The sequence below is a fragment of the Cibotium barometz genome, chromosome 62 (genome assembly GCF_041138505.1).
Source record: "Cibotium barometz isolate CiBa-2024 chromosome 62, ASM4113850v1, whole genome shotgun sequence".
NCBI lineage: Eukaryota > Viridiplantae > Streptophyta > Polypodiopsida > Cyatheales > Cibotiaceae > Cibotium > Cibotium barometz.
The window spans coordinates 21,892,001-21,906,814 of NC_141107.1; the positions used below are offsets into that span (position 1 = coordinate 21,892,001).

Here is a 14,814-nt window from a genome sequence, read left to right on the forward strand (position 1 = left end):
TATTTTATTACCTAAAAGGGAAGTTGTATACAGCTTCACGTGTATCCAAGAAATTCTCTACCTGCAGTACCGGATTTCCAAGATATTTCAAAAACGAGCAAAATCAAAAGGGCTTGCTGCATCTCCTTCTCAGTCCACTCCGGAATAATAGGCTCATGGAAGTCCCGCAGAAGACTGCCGAGATCCCAACCTTCAAATCTCTTAAGATCCTCGGGTGTAGTATGAGAAACCGGGATGCTAGTAGCAAGGTCGATCTCTGTTGTGCTAGGATAGAGATCATCCATCCGTAAAACCCTATGCGTGGCCACATCAACCATATGTTTGCATAGAGGTCATCTCGCAGGGCGCACCAACTGCATAGTAGTGGAACATGTAGAACATATGCACCGGTTGCATCGAGTACAACCAAGCACACTGCACGTGTACCCTCTCGACATATCTCTAGAGCATGCTCTGCAAATGGGCATTGTCCTGAGATATTAGTGGCCGGCCGAGGATAAAGTGGAACAATTTAAAGCTCTCACCTCCAAGCTACGCCACGCTTCCTCCAAGTCCCGTATGTATTCGGCCTTCATTCCTTTTGCCATCTCTTCCAATGCCTAGAAGTCGATGGTGATCCCCCCTCCCTCTTGACCAAGGTAGGTTCAACACCATCGAAATGAAATGATGCTAAAACGATTTATTTTGGAACAAAACGTTTCAACACCAGGTAGGTGGACAATGAAACGTTGGACTGAAACGATCCTATACATAAAATGTGAAGGTATTGGCCAATAGTTATAAGGTAATATTAGCATATTTATCATCGGTAAACAAAGAAGACATACAAAAGAGAAGAGAAAAGAACAAATAGGCTGAAAGAAGGAAAGAGAGAGAATTGTAAAAGCTAAAAAGTACACAAAATCACAACCTTTTTTCCCACATGAAACGATATGGTTTCAATGTGGGAAAAAGGAGAACAAGAAGACATCCGATTCCAACCTCAATGAGGTGGAGAATAGACTACACCGGCACATCATGGCTCTCGAAGCACGGGTCACGAACCTTGAACAAGAGAACACGGCACTCAAGGGGGAGGTGAGTGCATTGAAAGTGGAACTGGTAGCCATCAAGAATACTGAGAAGGAAGAAGGGGAGATCAATGACAACACTCTCATGGCCATCAAAGAAGAGATCTCCAAGGAGATCACAAAGGACATGGAGGGAAAACTCGAAGCCTAGCAGTCAGGACGGGTTGAGGTGGTGAAGAACAACATCCGTAAAGAAGTGAGGAAGGAGACTCAAAGGGAAGAACACCAAATCATTCACACCACTATTGAGGAGGAGAAGATGAGGCATGCCCGCCGCCTCAACATTCCAGTCACAGGTATAGCCGAGACACCCGACTCAGCTAGAGATCTTTCATTGGAGCATAAACAATTGGTCATTCAGCCCTTAGATCACTGCATAGTTCAGCATTTTTAGTCAGCGTTTCATCCCTCAGTAGCTAGGAGCATCAACGCATGTGCACTCAGCCTCCATCAACAAAACGCATCAGTTCCCAGCATTCAGCCCAACAGAAGACCTGCGTTTTCAGCCTTGAAGCAGTTTTCAGCATTGCATAACATCAGCGTTTTGCTCCAGCCCCTTGGGTGAAGGTAACACGCATGCATACATGCATTTTCAGCATTCATACATAGCTTAGAACAGTCCCAAACAGTCTATACCTCAACCTCAAATTTGTAGCCTTCCCTCATTCCATTGGGAAGAGTGCATGGCTCAAGATCGGTCATTATTGGTGCTTCTACAGCCATGTACAGTTCAGCCCGACTCTTGGTCCTCCAAGAGCTTGCGTTTGGCGTTTGGCGTTTGGCGTTTGGCTTATCGTCAGTCCAAAGTCATTCTCTTCAAAGTAATAAAGCAAATACTATTCCGGTCACAGGATAGGGGGCCCTTCAATTGGTAATTCGGGACCCCATACGGTGTACAATTTCTATCTCTCTCTCTCTAAATCTCTTAAAGTTTGAAGTCATAAAAGTGGATTGCTAAACTCGCGAAACTCAGGATACAGAAGGCGGTGTGAGACTTGTGTGACAGGATCCTTAATTACGAATACTTCCACTGCATGTTACATCTCGTAAGGCCTGCTCATAAGTCAACTGCAAACTATCTTTTGCTTTTCAGCCCGACTTGAGGTATGGTGACGATTCTTAGAATTCTGCATTATCTTCATTCATATTCTTGGCTTCTTCTTCTGCCTTTCTTGCTTTCTCAACTTCTGCTTTTTCACTTTGTAGTCTCTCTTCTTGTGCCCTTTGTTTTGCTTCTCTCTATTTTGCCTCTTGCTTGCTCGGTTTTCTGCTTCTCTTCTCTCTTGTTCTCAGGAGTTTTTGACTTCCTTTCTCTGATTTGCCTCCGCTTCCCAGATTATTTGTTGCTCTAGACTTTTAACTTGTATTTGGGCTTGGCCTACTGAAGCTTTTCCAGAGATCTCTTGAATTCTGTTTTCCTTCTCCCTTGCTGCTTCAACCTTTCTAAAGCCTTTTGTAAAATTTCCTTTGCTTTGTCAAGCTTTTCCTACAGTGATGTTTGGGTGGCTTCTTCCTCTCTCTCTTTTTATCTCCTTCAGCTCTCTCTCTCTCTCTCTCTCTCTCTCTCTCTCTCTCTCTCCACATTATAGAGTACTTGGTACTTTTTTTTCTTTTGTATCCATTTGATGTCCATTGAGACATGATGATGATGTACACAGGTTTTGTCTCATAGGCGGTTTTTGGCCTTTAGAAGACGTTAATAAAATCTTTCTTTCTTTCTCTCTCTCTCTCTTAAGGCCTGATGTTCATTGAGACATGATGATGATGTACACAGGTTTCTGTCTCATAGGCGGTTTTTGATGAGGACATGGGGCCGGATAACACCAGATATGGTCATCACTTACTTGAGCTGGGAGCGCGACACCATCTCGTTATTTATAACGGGATGAGACAGTGGCAGGATTCAGGAGCACTGACATGCTTTCCACGATCAGGGGGGGGGTAGCACAGTGGACTACATCATGGGGTCCATGGAGACCACACAGGCAATGACATCTTTCACCATCCCCCTCTGTCCTATTGGTGCGGATCACACGTACCTCTTACTGTCACTGGCGAGCTCCACACCAGCACCCACACAGCCCACACAGGCATCGCATACAACTTTCTACTTCACCCATGACTTGGCAGACATATATGAGCATCATGTATATGACGGGCTATTCCAAATAGATCCCCTGTCACCTCTAGACACACTCACCACCCAGCTGTCATCTCTACTACATACGGCCGCCACCCGCAGCTTCCCCCATCATACACACATTGCACACACAGATAGATCTGGGAGCATGCCCCAGAATCGGTGGTATGATGATGCGTGTAGAGAGCTATATAGACACCTCCGTGCCTAGAGAGCATTGGGGACCATTACACAAAGACAGGCGAGCCGACAGATGAGGATCCTCACACACCGTAAGAGGCGTGCATATGAGGAGGCACAGTACTGGGATATATACCATCTCCATGCACTCGAGGACTTCTGCAGACAGAGGGAGCTTACAGTGAACCCTGGGAAAACCAAGGCCATGATTTTCCACACCTCAAGGCCGGTTCGACGACAGGCCATCTTCACACTAGAAAGAGGACAGGTAGAGGTGGTAGACTCATATGTGTACCTAGGGATTGCATTTATGACTCCGCCAAGAAGATTTACTATGGCACAAGCAGCCAGGGATAGACTCACACGAGGGTATGCAGCTCTGGCCATGCTAGAGAGACAGTGTCGCCAGGCACACTTCCAGGAGCCCCGCACGAAGGGGTGGTTGTTTGACACACTAGTCACCCCTACTTTGATGTATGCTGCAGCAGTATGGCACCTGGGCTCGCCACCTCCACATGGTCTCAGATAGAGAGGCCTCAGATTCTCATGCTCTCATGGATGATCCACAGCAAACCCTCCGTCCCACATCAGAGATATGCCATCAGATCGACTCTCACATAGAGCTTTTGAGGCGTCCAGGCAGCTCGCAGAGAGTGGAGATAGGAGATCATGGTATTCACAGATGATGCAGTGGCTCACTCAGCATGGTCTTGACATAGATCACCTGCCACCTTTCCAGTATGATATACATGCACCACACATCCAGCTCTCTCACAGTGAGAGGAACAGAGTCCTTCGGTAGGATTTATGGCAGCGATACACTCAAGAGACTTGAATTACACTCAGTCAGCCTCTACCGCCGAAGATGCTATACTACAGAGATCAGTTTATGCGTATCTCAGCGGATGGATTCATACAGAGACCTGGATATATGGATGTGTACATGCCTCATAGTGCCCGAGTGGTGATTGGCCAGCTCAGAGTGACATCACACCAGCTTGAGATTGAGGCAGGTAGGGCAGCACGGATCCCCACAGCAGAGAGGATATGCAGACTATGCCAGGAGGAGGTTGAGAGTGAGGAACATTATGTATGCAGATGTAGAGCATATAGTGTCATTAGAGAGAGATACACCACCATCTTCAATGGACATCCCTCACTCCGCCAGATCATGGAGTCCGCAGACCAACGCAGATTTGACCAGTTCTTGCTAGAGACACAGCGCCACAGAGAGACACTGCTATGGACTCATACCACAGGGAGAGGTGGGCGACACCTCCAACTCACTGATTTCTTCCAGAGATCTATCCCAGTGCCTATCCTGACATAGGAGGGGGTTACACTTCAGCGTGCTGCGGACCTCCGAGCCAGACGGAGACCGAGAGCACCAGGCTACCAAACTCCCAAACTACATCAGAGGGAGATCACAGAGATACGGGCTCGACATCAGCACCATATCCAGGAGCGGCTAGCTCACTAACACTCACACCCGGAGATCATGCTCCGAGTATTTTTGCCTCGCCATTGCCTATGTATCACATATTACACCCCCATTATGGTACTGGTTGGAGCTAGACAGATCTACATTGCATTCTTGTATACCCTGTGCATATAGGTTGTATACTGAGCCTCTAGTAGTAGTGCTTCATTCATCACACCCTCCCATTAGCTCAGTACTTTCATAGTTTGTTCATTTTGTCCTTTTTTTTTCTGGACATCCAGAAGACATTGACAATTGTACATCGATTTGTCTCATAGGTCGAGTTCAGCCTCTAGTAGACGTTAATACAGCTTTCTTTCTTTCTTCCTTTCTCTCTCTCTCTCTTGGCGTGAAGCTGCGCAGGCCCCCCCTCCTTTGTATGCGCTGCGCGCTGGTGGCCCTTGTTGCGCACCTGCTGCTTTTTGCCATGCTACGCCACTGCTACCTTGCTGTGCACGCACGCGCTGCACGTTGGTGACCCTGCACACCTGTTTCCTTACGCGCTGCTGACTGTGGTGAGCCTTTCCGCCTCCTGCCTTATGCGCTGCGCCCCTTCAGCACTGCTGACTGCGGTGAGTCATTCGGCCTCCATGTTCCCACCCAACGACCCACCACGCTACAACAAGGAATGCCAGAGGCTGCCCCACTGATAGGGGAACTCCGGGCAGAAATGGAAGCCCTAAAGGCTACACTCAAGGACCATATAATGGAGGAAGGGGAACTGAATATTCAGGAGGGTCTAAGGACTGACTTGGAACAGTTGAAAGCTGCAAGTGATAAGCTGCGGGAAGAACTGCAGACCACTAAGAAAGATTGGGTGGAGGTGGTGAAGCAGCACAAACCCACACAGAGCATCATACATGAGACTCTCAAGGATGAGAAACGCGGGAAGGATAGGCCCTCCATGTGCGAGTGTGGGGGCTACAGGCGGGGGCTTCCCCCAAGGAGGATGCCATGACGCTTTGCCAAATGCTAGGAGTGGATGGGATCGCCCCCCCCCCCCCCCCCCCCTGCAGATACATGGAGGGCAGGCAAGGATATGACACGAGAGCAGCCCCTCATCATCATCATTAGATTCCCTGATGCCACCAACAGACAGGCCTTCTTAGACAAGCCGGCTGCCTTCAAGGGCACACAGGTGTACCTGGCAATGGTGACAGTTCATGAGGCCCGTAGAGCAAGCAAGTGGGATATCTACAAAGATGGTAGGGTCATTATCATTGAGCACCGTCCCAAATAGGGACGTGGGGTCTATGAGACCAAACATATGAGGTTGGCAGTATAGAACTACAATGGCATGCTGTGGTCGAATCCAAGAGGCTTGAGCGAGATTCTCACAAGCAGGATGTCATTTTTTATACCTAGGCTCATCAGAGCCATGAGAGGGGCTTACCATACATAGCAGGGTATGAGTGGGAGTCAGCTTTCCGAACCGAGACCCGCACATCACGAGAAGTATGTGGCTCTGGAAAGGTAGCTGTCCTTTTTAGATCCCATCTTTGACAAATTCTCAACATCATCCAAAAAGGACAATGATGCACGGTATCTTTGGGTGCGGCTACAGCTTAGCAGTGACAGAGTCATCCACATTGTTGTGTGTTATTTTGCACCACGCCACTTCCCTTACGCCGCACAGCATGGCCAGTCACCGTACTTACCATTATATGGGAATATTATGGAAATCTCGCAACTGGGGGAAGTCCTCCTGCTGGGGGATTTCAACACCAGGACGGGAAGTCAGCAGGTCCCAGTACTCGATCTAGACGACCCTATCAGACTACAAGAGTTGGACATCACTAACACAAGGCTGTAGAGATCATCACAGGACCGTGAGGAGCTACCCAGGTCTCGTTATTTATAATGGGATGTCTTGATGGCTGTCACAAACCCCTATATTCTAGGGACATGCGGATGCGTGTCAGGCCTAGAAACATGCGGATGCATGTATGTATTATACCTGGGCATGTGTATGGATCATATGAGTGGATGCATATGAGTCCAAGGACATGGCAGGACATTTGTGGACTTTCGGGCGGTGCCCGTGTGGATTCCGGCCATGCACACATGGTGTGTTATGATGGCAGGCGGAATATTTTCAAGTACAAGAATGATGATAGGTGGTTCTCCAAGTTTACATGTGCACAATGCATAAATGATGCATGCCATAACTTTATTTTACTTTGTGTGACATTGTCTTGCTGCCTGGACAATGCTTGTCATTTTGGCTTGTGAAGTCCGAGGGACCGGGGACGCCCGGGCACCTTGTGGACACGTGTGTGCACTCTTGTTTGGGCCTAAAACTGTGGGCTTATGGGTTTTGCAGGTGGTAAGTGCGTCCACACTCAATTTACGGCTTACTTCATTTACTACTAAGGTTTATTGGTTTGCAGGTCCACACTCATTAATAAGTGGCCGGACAACTTATAATGCGTTCGCATTTGGTTGGACCAAAATTAATGAAGTCCGGACAGCTTATGGCCATGGTTGGTGGACCTAAACTTATAGAAACAAGACAAATGGAGCACTATGGGCTGGACACCTACCTGGACACCTTATGGGGACACATGTCAGCCAGCTTGTGTACCCACCAGGCCCCTGAGGTGGCACCTGAAAAAGGCGCTTCCCTCAAGAGGCCCTTTTGGGCTGTTTTACTCATTATTCAACATATTGGAGAGCTGGTTGGAGCTTTGGGAGTTGCTATAGGGCTGGTTGCTTGCTGGGACTCACACAAGCTTGGACAACGATCCCCACACTCTTCTAAAGGGCTGGTTGGTAAATTTCAGACCTGCAATTTCTGGTTATTGCGAGTTTTGGGCTGGTTACAGGTGTCCAAAGTCAACTTGGACAGTACAGGACAGCTCTAGGGACCTCCACAGGGCTGTAGGACCCTTTACAGGTGGATTTCTCGCGACAGAAAGTTGCTATTTTGGACTGGTTATTGCACAAAACAGGCCGGACAGCAATGGAATATGTGAGCATGGATGTGACTCAAGGATTCCTGGTATAGCAGGTGCTTAGGGCAAGCATTGGGGACACTTGCTCGCGGAGAACACAGGTTTCTGGATCAGTTTCTCGCGTGGAAACCTCTCACACTCAGCCGAGGGGCTTCAGAGATAGTTGGATGCCTTACAGGACTTATGCACTCAGCAGGATCTCTCTGTTAACCTTGGTAAAACCAAGGTAATGGTCTTCAATACCTCTCACCCCTTCACATCCAGATTGAGCTTCACATATAGAGGGGATCCTATGGAGATTGTCTCATCCTATGTCTACCTTGGTGTCACTTTCAATGGCCCACGCTTCACCATGCTTCCCGCAGCACATGCCAGAGTGACACAGGGTTATGCAACCTTGAGCTTACTTGAGCGACAGTGCTTCCAGGCACATTTCCAAGAGCCCAGGATGAAGGGCTGGCTTTTTGACACCCTCGTCACACCAGCCTTGATGTATGGAGCAGCCTTCTGGGGGCCAGATTTATCTGATGAGGATTGGCAACGAGTTGAGAGGCCCCAGGTCATGATGTTCTCCCGTATGCTCCGCAGCAAACCATCAGCCCCACACCAGATTATCCACGTAGAGTTTGTTGCATCCCCTATGGTAGTGGATGCACTCTTCCAGACAGTCACATATCTCCATTGCATTAGCCACATGGATCCCCACAGGTACCCAAGGGCTAGAGTCCTCAAGACAGCTAGCACTTGAGGGCCACTCTGGAGTATGCTATGCACTAGTTTCCACTTGGTTCTCAGTATATGGGCTCCGCATGGACCGCCTATCCCCCCTTCAGTACAGTTTGGACTGCCCTTTTCTCTAGCTCTCTCACGAGGATACCAACCGGGTTATCCGGTTAGATCTTCTCAGCCTCTACACCCATTGCACATGGATCACACCTTCAAAGCTCCCCATGAAGATACACTTCTATAGAGATCACTTCCTCACACTCACTGAGGATGGATGCATCTAACAGCTGGGCTACTTGAGTGTTCACATGTCCCATGCCATGCGGATTGTGATTGGCCAGATACGGGTTTCATCCCACTGCCTCAGAGTGGAGACAGGTAGAGCTGAGCGCATCTTCAGAGCCGGGAAGCTCATACGGAGACCCAAAGAGGAGAGGATCTGCCGATTATGCCACACAGAGGTTGAGACGGAGGAGCATTACATATGCCACTGCCCAATATACTATGAGATCTGCGAGAGGTTTGACTGTCTATTTCGTGAGGGATTTGGTCCACTCTCCAGGATCATTGACTTCCACGACCAGCATTGCCTAGGCATCTTCCTGCCTGAGCTCCGCAAACACATGGACACCTTCTTGAGAGAGCTTCGGCCCCAGCCACCCCGCCCCCTCCCTCGCCAACCAACCATCACCAGTTTCTTCCGGACCCAGGAGGTGGAGGACACCGATATAGTGGATCTTGTGGACTCTCCACGAGTTGCTACGGACCTACCTCGCCCGAGAGGAGTTACCTCGGACCAAGCCTCCGCACTCCAGCGTGCCCGACACCCCTAGCCCCGTCGGCCACGATCACCTCATTAGCTCCAAATCCAGAACATGTTCCACTGCCATCGAGCTACCTTCCCACGTGACATAGCTGAGGGAGACCTCTCGGCCATACTCGTTAGCCTCATGCTTGATATTTTGGAGAGTGGTATACCATCTACTCGGAGCTGATGCTTCTCTTATGTTTCTATGTTCTTAGTATTCCATGATGAGTTTCCATGGACAGTTTTGTATCACCCCAGTGAGATAGTTACGTTTATGTTTTCTTTTTGTTTTATTTTCCATTCCATGATGAGATATGCCATGGAAATTATTGTATCACTTTGATCTCATAGGCCCATTGAGTCTTTAGTAGACACTTAATATATCTTTCTTTCTTTCTCTCTCTCTAGCCTCTTTTTTCTGAAGTTCCTCAGCCTGATGTTCCTCCTTGGCTTTCCTCTTTGCTTCTTCCTCTACTTTCTTTTTTGCTTCTTCTCTTGCTTTTTTCTCTGCCTTTTCTTGGGTCTTTTTTCCGCCTTGTTTTTCTTTTACTTCCTTTTCTCGGGTCTTTCTTTCTGCCCTCTGTTTTTCTCTACCTTTTCTCGGGTCTTTCTTTCCACCCTCTGTTTTTATTTTCTTTCCTTTTCTTTTCTCTTCTTCTCAGCCTTTTGGGCAGCTTTTTCCTGTTCCTTCTTTAATCTCTTTGCCTCCCCTCCTAGCTCTTCTTTAGCTGTCCTATGTCCGAGATATTTCTCTTTCTCGATGAGGCTGGCCCATACAAAGTGCAACCAAGTGACACTGATTTTTGAAGTCTTCCACAAATTGCAAACCCTGCTCCATCATCTGTCCAACAGAAACCTGGTTCTTCGTAATATTTAGAACATGAAGTACATCTTCCAAGTACTGCATTTTCCCATCCTGCATAGACAATGACACTTTACCAACATGCGCAATGGGGTGCGCAGTATCATCACCCATTTCTACATAGCCTGGTTTTTCAATTTTCTGCATGTCTCTAATGTTAGCAGTCATCTCCTGTCTGTACACTATGTCAGGGCCTTTGTTGTGGGTGTGCCCGCCCAGTTTTGGTGTTTCCCCATTTTTCCTCACTTCCCTATAATTTTCCCATTTTTTGCTACGTGTGGGAGGTTGTCTGCTACCTGTCGGCTGTTCCATTTGCTGGCCAACTGATGGTTGCATACCCCCAGCCTTGGCCGACTGCCCTTGTGCTGGCCGACTGCACTCTGTGCTGGTCGTGGGCATCTGGGCTGCTGTCGGTTGTTTTAGTGCTGGCCGACCAGCAGCCTGGGACCATATAAAATGGCCCCTTGCCCCCACACTTGTCATTGAGCAGTCTGGGATTTCTTGGTGTATATATAGCAGAGTTACACTATCTTCTCTCTCATGTACCCCATTTTGACTAGTAGCATTAGCTTCCCACTCTCCCTAGTTGCTGCTTTCGGATGCTCCCTACTGATGTATTGTAGGGATAGATACTTACCGTCAATTCTTTCTTTTCTTTTCCAGACAGTGTATCAGATGTCACATTGTTGTAACTTTGGTCTCATAGGTCACTTTGGCCTTTTGAAGACGTTAATATAACATTTCATTTCACTTCTTGCGTTTGTGTATTGCTCTCTACAGCAGTTGTCTTCATTTCCGCTAGGCATTCTGACATGGTATCAAAGCCCCAGGTGGCTTGAAGCTTGGAGACAGTGGGACGTCGAGGGTTTGTTGATTTAGGTGCTGATTGGAGACTATTTTGGGCTGTACGGGACTTGGAGATTGGGTAGAAGGCGGCCATCACTGTTGGACAGCCACCTTGCATTCTATTTGCAGCCTCTTCTTCTTCTTTTTCCCACCCATCCTCCCTTCACAAGACCTTCTGAACCCTTGAGATGGCAGATTTGCTTGAGATGGCTGAGAAGCACGTGAAGATCCCAAAACTCCCCACATTCCCGGTGGACCGCCAGTTGGATGGGAACTACGGCATATGGAAGGTAATGACGGAATCTGTTTTGGAGTCCTATGACTTGGCTGATTTCATTGTTGTTGGGGTTCCGCGGTCGGAGTTAGAGGAAGGGGAGTTACCTTCTATTCGGAAGGAACAGGAGGCACTGGCACAGTTAGGGGATCGTGTCAATGCTAGAGTCCGTTCTTTCATCTTCCTCGATTGCACACCACAGGTGATCAATCATATAAAGCATATGACGCTAGCCAAAGGTATTTGGCAGCATTTGCCTTCTCTCTACAACAGGGTATCACCCATGAAGAGAATCTCCTTGGAAGTTCAGATGCGGGTGATGAATCCTGCAAAGTCGTTGACGATGCGGGAGCACATCAACAAGCTGGAGGCTCTTCAGCAGGAAGTTCTCCAGATAGGGAAAGAGATATCATCAGAGGATATGGCCATAACGATGCTGTCACATTTGCCCTCTCAGTACTCAACCTTTTACTCTTCATTGATCACCAGTGGCACACTCAGCACCATCACATGGGAGGAGCTTGTGCCCATGGTCTTGGACCAGGAAGAGCAATTCACGAACCCTCCACAGGGCGGAGGTTCTAAGGCCTTAACTGGCCAACAGTCGAAAGGCCGTAATAACAACAAGGGCAAAGGGAAGGCTTCATCGGAGAAGTCTTCTGAGAAGAAGCCCGATTCAAACCGAGAGAAACTCAAGGCCAAGAGGACCTGTAATGATTGTGGCGAGAAAGGCCACTATTGGAGAAAGTGTCCCAAGCGGACTAGAAAGAGTGCTCATTCTTAGCTTCAGCTGCAAAGACTCCAGCCTTTGTGCACTTGGAAACGTTGGACACGGATGCTTCATCTTCTTCGAGCGAGGAGGCAGTTGACTTCACCACAAAGGATACTCGGGAATGGATTCTTGATAGTGGTGCTTCCAGGCACGTGACTCCTTCCCGTGACTTCTTGCAGTCAGGTCACATTTTCATTGGCGACAATTCCACCATACTGATACACAGTGAGGGCCGGATGGAGATCATTCCCGATGGCAGAGGGGGGAGCATTCCTCTCGTGTTCTTTATGTCCCCGCACTTGGTTTTCATCTGTTGTCAATGCATGAAGTGTGCAAGACTGGCTTCCGAATGGAGTTTGAGGAGCATTCTGTTGCTCTACGGGACCGTGAGACTGGCCAGGTTGTTTGGGAAGACGGCGTGGAGAATGGTATATACAAACTCTCTGCACTCTTCTCTTTGACACGTTCTTAGATTGGTGATTTGTGGCACTTTCGGTTTGGCCACTTGAATGTGGATGCGCTGCGGCAAGCTTTCCGGGACCAAATGGTGGTTGGCTTGCCAGATGTTGGCAGCAAGCAAGGACGCTGTAGTTCTTGCATTTGTGGTAAGCAGTACAGGGAATCTTTTCCAAAGCAGGCTTCCAGGCGGGCTTCAAAACCGTTGGAGTTGGTACACATTGACTTGTGTGGACCTATGCAGACAGCATCCTCGGAAGGTTCTTTGTACTTTATGTTGCTTGTTGATGATTGTTCTAGATTCACATGGGTTTATTTCCTTTCACAGAAGGACCAAGCTTTTGCTTGGTTGGTGAATTTTCTTCCAATGCTTTCGTGAGATTTTGTGTGGAACATGGCATCAAGCGGGAGCTGGCCAATACAGGTTCGTCGTCAGAGAATGGAGTAGTTGAACGTAAGAACAGGACTGTGGTGGAGCTGGTGGGGACGATGCTGGAGCATTGTGATCTTCCTCGTCCACTTTGGGAAGAGGTGGTGGCTACGGCTGTCCATATCCTCAACTGTTCTCCGACGACTTCAATACCGAACATGACTCCCTTTGAGGCATATTTTGGCAGGAAACCTGATGTCTCCCATTTCCGTGTGTTTGGGAGCGATGCATATGTTCACATTCCGAAGAAGTAGAGGGGGAAGCTCGATTCAAAGTCCCAAAAGCTTGTCTTTTTCCAAGGGATACAGGTTATATGATCCAGAGAGGAACGAGGTTGTTGTCAGCAGGGATGTGGTCTTTGATGAGCATGTTCCAGTTTCCACTGTTGATGAGCCGCCACTTCTTGGAGACCCAGAAGATTCTGATGATGATTCCCAGTCGATTGTTCCAACTGTACAACCTTGGTCAATTGAGGAGGTTGAGCCCACAACTGGAGATGAGGCCCCGCAGCAGCAAGAGGCTCCGCGTCCTGTTCGAGTACCCAAGTGGTTGGTAGACACCCTTCGGGAGTCGGGTGTCACGGAGCTTCCCTCTGAATGGACCACAGAGGATGGACCTCGAAGATTGCACAGAGTCCGTGATAAAAGTCATTCAGCGGAGCTTTTACAGGTAAACTATGCTTTGATGTCTCGTAGCATGCGGGACAAAGAGCCCACTTCCGTCAAGAAAGCCCTTGCACATGATACTTGGAGGAAAGCCATGCACGTCGAGCTGGATGCCATTGAGAAGAATAACACTTGGGAGTTGGTACCGAGGCCGTCAAAACAGTCTGTCATTGGTGTCAAGTGGGTCTTTAAGATCAAGTATACGTCAGATGGGTCGGTGGACAAACACAAAGCCAGACTTGTGGCTAAGGGTTATGCTCAGCAGCCTGGCATCGACTATGAGGATACCTTTGCACCGACAGCTAGGATGACCACGATTCGGACCGTTCTTGCCCTTGCCTCTTCTCAACGGTGGCCCGTATATCAGATGGATGTTAAATCTACGTTCCTTAATGGTGACATGTAGGAGGAGGTGTATGTTGAGCAGCCTCCAAGCTTTGAGTTTCCAGGATCAAAAGGGATGGTTTACAGGTTGCGAAAGGCCTTGTATGGTCTTAAGCAAGCTCCCAAGGCTTGGAATCAGAAGATTGATTCCTTCTTTCTATGGACTGGATTTCAGAAATCGGTTGCAGATCCCAACCTATATCTCTTTCAGGAACGCGGCATGGTCACGTTGATCATCCTTTATGTGGATGACCTCATTCTCACCAGCGGTCATATGGAGCACATTGCAGTGATGAAGGCTGCCTTGTCAAAGGAGTTTGAGATGACCGATTTAGACTTACTCCACTCCTTCTTGGGATTGGAGATCTAGTAGACCCAGAGGGGGTTTGTTGTCTCTCAACAGTGGTATGTTCATGAGTTGCTTGAGGCCTTTGGGATGGAGAACTACAAGCCTATCACGTCGCCAATGGACCCAAACACAAAGCTTACAGTGAACGATCCTTGTGAGCCAATTGATGCCTCTCTGTACCGAAAGCTGGTTGGTTCATTAATCTGGTTGCTGAACACCAGATTGGACTTGAGCTTTCCTGTAGGGCTGTTGAGCTTATTCATGCAGACGCCATTGAAGTCTCATTGGGACACAGGATTGCGGATCTTGTGGTATCTTCAAGGTACGAAGGATCTTGGACTCTTCTACACCGTTGGAGGTGACACGAGGGAACAAGTTCGACTCCAAGGATGGAGTGACTCAGATTGGGGAGGAGATC

At 48.3% G+C, this 14,814-nt stretch overlaps 1 protein-coding gene across 2 annotated transcripts in view; it reads right to left on the minus strand.

The window, feature by feature from the left end:
- Window positions 1–14,814, minus strand: part of LPA1 (tetratricopeptide repeat (TPR)-containing protein) — a 55,965-nt gene that overhangs the window by 13,640 nt on the left and 27,511 nt on the right. The gene's annotated exons all lie outside the window — the stretch shown is intronic.